This window comes from Triticum aestivum, chromosome 3B, assembly GCF_018294505.1.
Source record: "Triticum aestivum cultivar Chinese Spring chromosome 3B, IWGSC CS RefSeq v2.1, whole genome shotgun sequence".
Lineage (NCBI taxonomy): Eukaryota > Viridiplantae > Streptophyta > Magnoliopsida > Poales > Poaceae > Triticum > Triticum aestivum.
In genome coordinates, this window is record NC_057801.1 from 101,036,599 (window position 1) to 101,049,148 (window position 12,550).

The window sequence follows — 12,550 nt, forward strand, 5'->3', positions numbered from 1 at the left end:
TTTGACGGACGAAGCAACCATCATTTCACTCTTCGCTGAATCCCCTTCTCCCTCACCATCTTCAAGAAAGGCAACACTCGCATCTGCCACTATTCTTCTCTCCCAATGAAGGGAAGGTAAGCGGATCTGTGATGTTGGTATATTTTCATTCAGAGAAAAAAAAGAAATTTTGCAAAGCAGTAAGCGATCCTCACTCTCTTTTTTGTTTCATGGTCATTGCGATTGTGTTTTCCTTTCAGTGGTCTCCTAGTATTCGTCAGTTTCATGATGGGCCAAGGAGAACCAGGCAAAGATCTGCCGATATTGGAGCAGACACACGAGGCTGATCCCCACGAGACAGAGAGCTCCAAGAAGATGGAGGCAGCCACCGAGCTGACCCCAGATACGCTCACGGCCACTACTGAGATGGTCAACGCCCCGTTTGAGGTTACAGCCCCCGTGGCACTGCAGGAGCAGTTTTCCCCCTTCCAGGATGTGTCCCCCTCCCCCCCCCGCTGAGCTGCCCAAGGTGATTTTCTTCTTTCACGATCTCGATTGTGGTTTTTCATCTAAGTATGTGGTGATTAATAATGCAAAATTTTATTAGCTTCGATGCAATGCTATACATAGTGGTTTAAATAACTTGTGTTTCTTATACTGAAAAGTAATTCAGAATTTGTTTCTGTTTCAATTAGAACCCTGATGTAGACAAGGATTGTGTGGTTGTACATGTCACTCGCTATGAGGCGGATGACCTGAATATACGCACTGGGAAAATAGAGTTCTTAGGCTGTTGGATCCTGGAAGCCATTTACGGTTATACCAATGAAGAGTTGTATTCCAGCCTCATTGTTGTCAGGCGTGTTATCTAGGGTGTACTGAAGCACAAGAAGTTCAAAGCTATTCCTTCGTTTGTGAGGCATACTGTTCTTGTCAAGCTTATGCAGGAAGATGACGTGGCATGCGTCCACAAACAAGTTTATCAGTGGCAAGGCCACAAGGTTGTCTTCATGAAGGTTCACATGATTGAGCTACCGCGGGATGTCCTCGATGATGTTCATGGCAAGGTCCGTCTTGTGTCCAACCCAAATTAGATCGAGGCATGAAATAGTTGCCCCAGCTAGTGTTTAATAGTAGTTTGGATTGTGTTAATTATCCAAACCATGTCTGTTATCGGCCCCTCTGGGGCTAGTACTCTATTTGAATCCGTCTATGGGAACTGCTGCTACTTTTGTGTGCCCGTGAATCACATGAGAACCATCGTAATTGTTGCCGAAACAGATGTGTCCTCACTAGTTTTTTCATGAATATGGCATGGTAAGACATAAGTTGTCACGATTTATCATACGAGCAGTGTGTGTTTTGATGAAATAGAGCACTCGTTCGAGAACTATGCACCGACGTATACATAAGTACTTGTAAACACTGTTGGTGCTACCCCACTTGTAAGCAGTTGTGCAAAACACGACACATTGGCTCAGATTGCTTCAACACTAGGCTATCGACCAGCTAACAATCAACAATCTGCTGTCTGACATATAAGCAACTATGTATCTTGTTACAGTGGTTCATGCAGTTAATTGAGGCCACAATGTAATAAATTCCAAACATTCACACGCTAGTCCAGCGCTCATGTGGAACACTCACATTAAACTCGTCTTCATAGAAAACTTGAAAAGCATAAGTTAAGCAATTTTATACATCTCAATGATTCATGGAACATAACAAACATATACTAGTTCACAGCAAAAGACAAAGTTGTGAGAAGGTTTACAAATCAGGAAAAAACAAGCAAGGCTTCTGTGAGCAAAGGGCCTCCCAGCAGGCTTAAATTTCCTGGAGTTCACTCTGGTTTTTTCTTGTTGCCACCATCCAGGGTTAGGTTCTCTCATTCCAGAATAACCAAATATAATTGTGGTCTCAGCTGGAATGCTGAACTGAACCATGCAGTGTACTGACGAGTTGAAATGCTTGTGCATTCCACTAATTTAAGCACCATTATTTGCAGAAATAAGCAGACCACAGTGCCTCTTGTCCGCGCACCTGTCCAAAAAACCATCGTGCAGACGTGCCAGCTAGTCCTCGGTCCGTGGAAGAACCGGCAAAAAGTGCATTCCAGACTAGGATGCATTTGTTTTTGCTCGTCCCTGCACTGCAATCAGGAAGTAAAACGTACAAATCAGCTTCTTTTAGATTGTGTTGGTCATTCTACCTTAGTTACTACCAATGTAGGAATACCTTGAAGACTGGAGGTTAGACGACGACAACGAGGGATAGCCATCTCATTTTGCGCAGTTGTACTAAAACTGAGGTGTGTGCTTTTGATTGCACGGATAGAAATGATACGAAGACAGACATCCCAAAACAATATGGAGACAAACATCCCTGTTTGCGCAAATACGAAATACGGTTATTTAAATAGTGACAGATATTTGCAGTGGCGTATGATTAAGAGCAGCATCTATTGTGTTATAATTAGAACTACATTGACAGTATGAAGAATCCTTAAGTAAGTAGCATCACATCACATCAACAATGCCACTAGATTAACATGCAGAACAATAGCATTAGTATTACTGTCATGAGAGTAGCACATGGCCAGTAAATGTGCAATCAAATTTGTGCAGTTCCACTGGGATGAAGCAATGTTAGCGGTGTGAGAGTTAAGTGTAACGGCAAAAACACAATTCATGGGAAATAAAGCAAGACGGAAGCACTTCATAAAATGGTGGTGGCATTGCTTCAATTTATCGATGGCACTAGACCATTACTTATAGTGACATTAGGTGGCATTGCTTAATGCTTCATGTGATTTTACATTAACGGTAGCGATATGGGCGTAGGGACAGCAGGGGCATAAAGCGGTGAGGCAGATGTGGCTGCCGAGAGCGGCAAACACTCAGGAAGCATGTCTGCATTTGTCCCATTTTTTATCTCCTCGGCGACATTTTCCTATGTGAGCACAGGAAATCTAGACCTTCTCATTCTCATTTGTGTTGTCCCCCAACACCCGTCACTTTCTTTCCATTTTCAACCAAGAGATAGGTCCACTTCCCCCCCACCCTTTGCCATCCACCATGCTTTCTTCGTCTTTTCAACCAAGAGACCGGTTGGGTAGCCAGTATCTACTACTTTCCCCCGTTTCCTCTTAGAACCAAGTCCTAGATTCATGCTACAGCTTTCCCACTTTCTTCCCTATTTGAACCAACTCTTATAGTCGACTGTATGAACTAGCTTTACCTCTAATAATAGTAAAAGTCTAGGTGGCTTTGGAACAACAGATGGAATTAGAAAAAGATCCACACGAAGGGAGCTGGGGCAGTAGAGCAAGGCAGGTTTCGAAGGAATATATACCTGAGGGTCGTCGGCATGTGGCAAAGACGACGTCGAGAGGCCGCATCTTGGCCACAATACCGCAGGGAGGAAGAAGGGGTCGGAGGCACTCCCAAGCCGGCGCTCTCTCGGAGAGAACGGCACGACCGCCGATCAGGACGCGTGGGCAGCCGTTGGTCTCCTCCCTCGCCGCTGATGACAGCGTGAACGATGCACCTACACCCCTGCCCCGGTCGAGGTTGTCTGGCCGGATTTGTGACCAGCCGTGAGCTGCGAGAGAGTGTGGCCACCTATGTCTTGCTTAGATCTGGAGAGCATGAGAGAGTGAACGAGAGGAACCCTAGTAAAGCAAGCGCTAAGGCTCCTGCTTATATATATAGTGGAGTGATTTTGTTGTACCAGCTTCAAAAAAATGCGCTCCTACATGTACCAGTGAGTGGGTGTGAGAGAACTAGTGCGTGCGTGCACTGTTTCTCTTCGTGAGAGTACAATATTCTATGCCCAAAGAACGTTCGTCGCAAGAGTAATAGTATAAGTGTGTGATATGTGAGCTAAAATAAAATGTGCGCAGCATCTTTTTTTTTAGAAGTTCCGAGGGTAGGGTGTGAAGAGCACATATGTGTGTGACATCTACCTACAGATAGACGGTGGGTGTGACGTGCGAGTCTGCGAGAGGACTCGGGAGAGTCGTGACTCGTGAGGGTGTGTGTGCGTGAGAGGGAGGGGGCACGTATCAATGCAATGCATCCGTCCGTAAATCATTATCCAACAAACATTCGCCACAAAGCCTTTTCCCGACAAACGTCGTAAGAACCGTTAGATCGGCATCCGACAGTGTCAGTTTTGCCATGTCATTTAACAGAATAGACACTCCTCCTACACACAAATCTTCCACGTGAGTGTTAGCAACTATCGTATGCTCCCTCCGTTCCAAAATGCGGTGCATATAGCTTTATTGAAAATTCGAACCTCGCAAACTTTTGCCGAGTTTTCGTGTACCAAATTGCACATGTAGAATACCCTGTATATATCATTTCATTCATCTTCGAGAGGTAACTATAAAGATGGGGGAGGAGTCTACAAAATAAGACCATCGCATCACCCGCATCAATTTCAACCATCCTTTGGCGTCGAGGAATATCATAGGAACTCTATATGATATGATTTTTGTAGGATTTTTTCCTTTGGAGCCAATTGGTTCATAGGAATAGATTCATATACTCCACATTTCAAAGGAAATAAACATGATATCATTTCTATAGCTTTAGACCACTTGGTTCAAATGAATGGATTCCTATACTCCCTTAATTTCAAAGGAAAATAAACATTAGCGTATATTCAATAGAAAAGTTCCTATGATCTGAACCAAATTACATATATTTTCTAATCCCTCCTCATAGGAATTGAGATACATGTCATCTCTAGATTCAATAGAAAAGTTCCTATGATGTGAACCAAATGACATCTCTTTTCCAATCCCTACTCATAGGAATTGAGATGCTCCATGTCATGTCTTTCCCTACAACTTCCATTTATACATCTACTATTCCTAAATAGATAGTACAACTCACTAGTAGCTTTTTTCCAAAACATGCAACTATGGCACAAGAACTATATGGTGTGCCAATAACTTTGAAAGATGGTCGCTGGATGAAGCTAATCCGACAGTGCAGAGATGGTGAATCCGAGCACTACTGGCCCTTGGATATCATCAACATTCCACCAGATCTGCCACATGTACAATTTAGAAGACGCCATGGTTGAACTTCAGCATAATGCACAAACCTCAAAACACAAGCACTTCTCCTTTGTTCTAGAATCTTCTGTATCATAATTGTTTTTTTTTCTAAATGAATTGCCATCATTTGTTTTTTACTTTATGCTTTACAATGCACAACCCCATGAATCTTAACATTTTTATAAAACTAATTGATTTTGAATGAAATGAACTATAAGAACTAAACGAACATCTACATCATGCATATATGACTCAAAGCTTTACATGCTATAGTGTGTATTTATTCATAATTTGGTTTAAAAATCTCATGTGTTCAATGCATCATTGCCTTTCGGTCGACCTACGTCCACAATTTTTTGTACGTACTATATCTCCACTGATCCCCGAACCCAAAATGCTACCTCATTCCCGTAAAACCAAGAGGCCCACACATGCGTCGACTCGAACCCGTTTACTACAACGTGGCCCCGCACGCCGTAGTACTCCTACAAACCCTACCACCGCACTCATCATCGGTTTTCTTCAAGCGGACGAGGAGAAGCCGATTTGTAGTGGAGGCGCTTTAAAAAAAAGGATATGTAGTGGAGACCCCTACCCTAGGGTGCCCTAGGTAGCTGCCGCATGCATCATTGTTTTCTCTTTTCTTTATGCTCTTGCGCCCTAGAGTGAAATGATGGTTGCTTCGTCCGTCCAGCTTAATGAGGGCCCTAGAGTGAAATGATGGTTGCTTCGTCCGTCCAGCTTAATTCGGGAAAGGTGGGGCTTTGTGATTTGACCCATCGTCGCTCATTTTCTACTACTGCGGCGCTACGACCGGGGTGCCTCCAGTTCCAACCGCTGCTCCGAGCTGTAATTTGGTGCATCACACATGGAACAAGACGGTGGATGAGCCACATGTCGGCAGAGGGGTCCTGTTAAGTGTGTCGCCATTTCGTGTGCAAACTGACCCTGCTTGAGTTGCTACGCCACCACGACAGGTGCAGCCTACCACTTGGTTTTGCTCCTTGGTGAATCCTGATTATATTGATCTAAAAGATATGTGCTGAACTACCCTCTCTGTCTCGGTTTTTTTTGGCGTCTCGGTTTATAGGGCATGCACGTAGTTCTAGGTCATCCATTTGGCTAACTAAATATGTGTTACTAATATGTCACAAAAAGTACTACTATATCATTGGATTCTTAAGCGGATGTAGTTGTATTTAAAAGTCGAGGGCGGGGCTTTTCCTGCACGGTAGGTGGGGCAGTTCCGCCTAGTCGATTCGACAAAGACACAAGAAGGCGAGGAAGTTGGCTGCTACAAAGTAGGGCCGTGTGATTTGACAGCGAGCTACTACTGGACAGGTGGGGCCCTGTGATTTGACTTGCCATTTTCATTTTAAGTGCCGAGCTACGACCGGCGTGAGTCTCCTGATTCCTGACCACCTCCATACAGGTGTCTCTCCCAATGCTCCACCATGTACTTGAGGTTGGCTCTTGCATGAGAGCCCACTTCTCCACTTTTTCCTTGCCTCTTTCCTCCACACATGCAAAAATGCCATGTAAAGCGGGCTTATAGCCCACTATTGTAGTACTTACTCCTACAGGTGCTAAGCTTGCCACATCGGCATAAAGTCTAATGTGGCAAGTTTGGTGACCCAAGGAAGAAACGGTGCTATGCGTGTGTACCTAGGTGAAAAGACAATTTTGAGTCTATAGCTAATTAAATGAAGCACACTTAGCAACACCATTTCATTGGAAGAGGTCACTCCTTGGCAAATGCAATAAATACTAGTACTCCCTGTGTCCTAGTGTCAAAAATGTTCTTAGATTATGGGACGGAGGGAGTACGAAGAAAGAGATCGAGAGGAGTAAAAAAAACACTTATAGCCAACCTTATAGCTAACCTTGTTGTAGTATGAGTGACTAAGTGATGACTATGTATGACATGCCAACATCAGATAGCCTAACGCACCGTGTTAAATCTCCAAGGGCACGACCGTGCGAGCGAGGCGACGGTCGTGGTAGGCGCGACCATGATACGGGCTGCTGGCAGCCCTTGGATCTGAGATCAAACGGTCGCATGCTAAGTTGCTGAAAACTTGCAGAATAACCCTCCAGGATAGGATATTCACCCATAGGTCTAGAATCACGCCATGCAACCGTTCGATCTCAGATCCAAGGGCTCTCGGAAGCCCATATCATGGGAGAATGGAAAGCCAGTACCCTGTCGTTCGCACGTTGACAGTTCACTCCTACTCGTCCCCGCACGTCCTTCAATACTACGGTGGTTCGCTCCTAGTCGTCCCGTCTATTCACATTACGGCAGTTCCACTAATCCTAACCCTCCTCCCAAATCCATGGCATCCCAAATCTCCACGATCGGCGGTGAGTACAAGGTTAGAACCATCACCGGTGATGAGTTCGACGTCATCTACACCCGTTCATCCGCGATAGTGAAAGGATGCCTTTCTCATTTCAGATGCATGTTCGAAGACTCAGATGATGAGCGGGTCGCTAGGCTAGATGTTGAGTACACCACAGTCCTGGGACGAGAGAAGGATCTAAAGGACGAAGAGAGGAAGAAGCCCGCCGTGATCTAGGTTTGCGTGCATGAGTTATGCTTGGTCTACCACATATGCCATGCCGACGTTGAATGCCTGGATTTTAAGAACTTCCTCGAGAGCAACCTAGTCAAATTTGTTACTGTAGACTTTGGTAACGACAAAGAAGTCCTGCATCAGATAGGCCTCGTTGTAGGCAACCCCTTCGACCTCCAGAAGAATCGGCTGCTGCCCTCCGGTGGCCAGCCTTCAATGCTCACCATGGCAGGAGCCATGGTTCATCCTTCGTACGGTAAACTGGAGAAACCTCATTACACATTTCATCGTCATGCATGGCAGCGGAATGTACTAGATATAGACCACATCCACTATGCTGCAATGGATGGCTACCTTTGTTTCAATATCTATAAGGGTTGGATGAAGAGCAAGAGCCAAGTGTGCGGTTCAAGCAAAGAAGTATCGGCCAAGAGGAAGAGGGACAAGGACGAAGTCGAGGACGTGGACGAGGACTCCTTCGAGTGAGTAAGGTGTCAGTATCGTTGCTCATGGTGGTTCTAATGCAGTGCCTATCGGATTAGTTGCATAGTTTAATTTCAGGTGTGCTTAGTTGAATTTGAGGGGTGTGTTGTGCTGAGCCCCAGCAGAACTATGTTATGTTTCTTCTCGTTACTTTAACTCCTCAGTATGATACATACTACTAGTATTTCTTTAATAGAATTTAGCACCCCAATTAAGCACGTACTAGCTTTTTTTTAATAGTACTATATGCATAATTTGGCGACGAGCGCTCTCTATATGTACCACCTTTTTTTAATTTCAATTTTTGCTCCACGGCGCAATCCATCAATAGTACTACTGTACAAAAGTATACATTTTTTTAAAGGCTAGAGCACTGTTCATCACATATATAGCCAGTTAAATTCTCAACCTAGAACAACGTGCATGCCATGTAGTAAACCGATATGGAGGAAGTATAGTAAAAATGAGGTGATTTTACCGAGCGATCGGTGGGGGAGCATGGCCTGTCATGTGGTCCCACGTGTCATGATGTACCAAGGCGATGCGCGTGTCCCTCTTGAGGCAGAAGCAATGCTACGTGGTTTGAGATGATGGCGAACCAAAGTGTGAAATAATGGTTGCTTCGTCCGTCTGGGAAGGTGCGGCATTGTGATTTGATGTCTCATTGCTCATTACTACTACTGGGCCGGTACGAGTGGGGAGCGTCCCACTGCTGTTCTGCACTGTTATTTGGTGCTTGACACTTTGACCCAATTGCTATATGTCCCACATGTCGGCGACAGGAAGTACAGAATTCATGAAAGGGAGCATCGACGGAGGAGTATACTACAGAATTCATGAAAGGGAGCGACTTAGTTTTGGAAAAATCTGTTTTTACGGAGTAGGTACCCACTAGGTTTTATAGGTCTCATCTAAAAAACATTCATTTTTCCGTTTGATAAGTCTCAATTCTACTATACTAGCAGTACTGTAGTAGTACTATTACATGTTGGATTTCGAGGTGCGTTAGATCACCCGACGCAAGCAGTGTCAAGAGGAAACTAACCAATGCATGTACAAGTTCATGGAAATTTAGTGGTCATTCATCCATTCGTTCTAATTAATGCCTTGGTAAACATAACTTCTTGAGAAAAATGAGCGTACTAATTACTTGTGCAAACTACGAAATTAATTCGACCACTCACCGTCTACCTTGGTTGGAGAGATTTTGAAATTGAGCCATAAACTGGAAAGGAGGGAGTAGTAACTTTTGTCTCGATTACTATTTGTGGCCTTGTATGGATGCAAAATGTATTTTTTATAGTGGCCTTGTATAAGTAAATGGAGGGAGTACTAACCAAGGTATGTAGTAGGGACGTGGAGTAAACGAAGGGAGCAGTACTCCCTCCGTCTAGGTGTGTGGTCGTCTTACGAAACCAAATAATCCCAAAACACTTAGGCGCGGTGCATTAAATTCTACCTCATTCTTGTTTCTTGACATATCAACCAATAAGAGATGTGGGGTGTACATGCTTTTAATGACTTGAGACTACCAAACACGACATGCAGTGGTTAGTTCATTGCATGCAATGCTATTAATTAGCAAATGAACATTAAGTTCTCTCGTTTTCTCCTCCTCCTTGGTCACGTTGCACAACCTAAGATGACTTACTCACCTAGATGGAGGGAGTAGAATTTTCTCCTCGTGCTGCGAGCCACCGCGTGCGTGGGCGAGGTAGCGGGCGTAAGGCGTACAGTAGTAGGAGTACTACTACTACTACTACTCGTAAGCAAGCTTCGCCTCATCCTGCGAGCCACCGCGCCCGTGGGCGGGGGATACGGTGTACTAAGCAAGCTTCTCCTCATTCTGCGAGTTGACGGGACACATCAAAAGTACTCCAGTGTATAGAGCCTTGCCTCTAAGGTAGGCCCCACATGGTTTGTCTCTTTTTTTAACATAACACGTCAAGTCGCAATTTGTTTGATCACCCGTGGTAGACGATCCTCCCTCCACCAAGTGGACAACCAGTACACGTGCCAAATTACCACGTGGGCTGCCTTTTTCGTACAAAAATGAGCTCCACCGTGTACCCGCGCGGGTGTGGTTGGGAAAGAGACGGGAGTACGTGCGCCGTGCGTGCACCTCTTCTCTTCGTGCATGTCCCCCACCTACGTAGTGCGTGCGAGAGAGATACAAACCTAGACATAATGCGCCGTCCATCCCCATGCCTCCGCCCAGTCCGACTACCAGTCACCACCACGCCCCACTCCTCCTCACCTTATCTCTCACCTTTCTCTCTCCATTTTTATATACAAGGGGCCACTATCAAAATTACAATTTGCAGATATACAAGGCCACTAACACTAATCGATGCAATATTAATGGTGTTTGCGTCGTGGTACTAGCAAAGGAGGACATTAATTATCCCTTGCATCCATGCGGGAGTTTGTAAAAAATGCATCTTGATGTTCCATGCAATGCACGGGCATCTTGCTAGTCCATGAAAACAACACATGGCAAAATTCCACGGTGAACGAGGGATTTGAATCTGTTGGGAGGGGTTGTTTGGATCTTGCCCGGGGTAGCCAAAATATTGGCGACCCTTTTGTCCACCGGTGCCTTTGCCACCGATGAACGAGGAATGGCTCGGGTGCTCATGTTGTCATGCATCCTCCAGCGTGCACGTTGGAGACGAGCTCGCACGAGCTGTGTTTTTTTGTCCCACAACGCCGCCTGAGCCGCCCGCAGACCGACCGGCGACCCGCAAATTACGCCATCCAACCGGACGAAATTCACGCAAACACGTAGACAAATTGATATTTCATATAAACAACAATGGAAATCATATAAAATACCGGATTTTCATACAAACATGATGGATTTCATTACATTCAAATGAACTACACGATGCTAGTTCTGGACAGCACATGTATATAGTACCTGCCCTAAATGGTCGCCCGTCGATCGATTTGTGTTCCTCATGTCCGGTAGCACGATCACCGGACTGCCGGGAGCCCCGGAGGTATATGCTTCAGCGCAAAGGACAGCTCGCTTCCCCACTGCACAACTGATATCATTGGCTGGTGCCGAAGATGATGGTGGCCGGCACCGGTTCGAGTTCATCACCGACCACTACTTCACCATGGCCGGCACCGGCTCGAGTTCATCCTAACATTCCCCTCTTCCATGGAGCCCATGTTGGGTCGACGAAGGTCCTTGCAACAAAAGGATCCGGCAAGACACTAGTTGTGTACGCCAACGTCGCCTCCGCGGTGGCCTTCATGGGACCCAAGCGGCGGCGGCCTCCCGTGTTCTACTTATCCTTGATGATGGCGGCGGACGCGGAGGCGCTGGCCACCGACTTGTCGCTCTCCGTGCACCCGGCTTCTGTCGCTGCTTGCATGGCGCGGCCGCCGGCATGGGAGTCTCAGCCACAGAAACGGGAGACGTGGTACGAGGCGGCGACGTGGACGGCAGCAACGACGCACGTGCACCGCTCCTTATCGAACTGGCCTAGAGCGGCGAGTTCCTGAAGTGCGCGCCGGCTTGGGGCGGCAACTGGCTCCATCGAGCGAGGGGAGGGAGGTGGATCATCAAGCTGCATAGCTCGTATCCGGCGGGCTACCCAGCCGGCTTGGATGCGGAATAACTACTCTTCGTAAGCCATTGTAAGAGTGGACAAAATGGTGGAGGAGATAGGGGAGCGGCGGATGTGTGCGATTCTTGGCCGGCGTTTGGCCTCGTTTAAATAGGAGATTAAATAGATGGCGGACGGGAGGAGCTCGGCTGACGTTGCTTTTAATGCCGGCCCGGTCATGAACGGACGTGTGTCCGGAGTGGGTTTCTCGGCTTCCACACGGGCGGGTTTCATGGAGGCGTTTGAATGCGTCATGGAGGCGTGTTCAGCCAGGCATGCAGCGGGTGGTGCCCTCGACTCTGACCTAGGACACCGCGACGTTCTTCCACTGACGTGTGGGCTCTTTGGGTGCATGGCCTGCATGTCAATGACCCAACGCAAGCAGCGCACAGCAGAGGAACCTTTGGTGGGCCAAGGCGGTCAGAAGCGGGCATTTCATAAACCGATGATTGTTCATTGAGTGTGACGTCATCTTTTTCATGTAGATAAGCCTACTATGTTGATAGCCCGTTCGATACATGGTGATTCATAAAGACAGCTGCAAACATCAATGTTCTGCTTATCACAGATAAGATTGATTAATACCCGTAACAATCCATGTCCTTAACAAAGGGTGCATGCACGTATAGGTTGAGCGTGTGTCTTGCGTCATGTTCTGTGTGCATGCAGGCGTGCGAGTGTTGTGTGCGTGCAAGGGTACATTTCAGGGTTGCATGCATGGGTGTGTACTGATAACCCACAAGTGTAGGGGATCGCAACAGCTTTCGAGGGTAGAGTATTCAACCCAAATTTATTGATTCGACACAAGGGGAGCCAAAGAATAT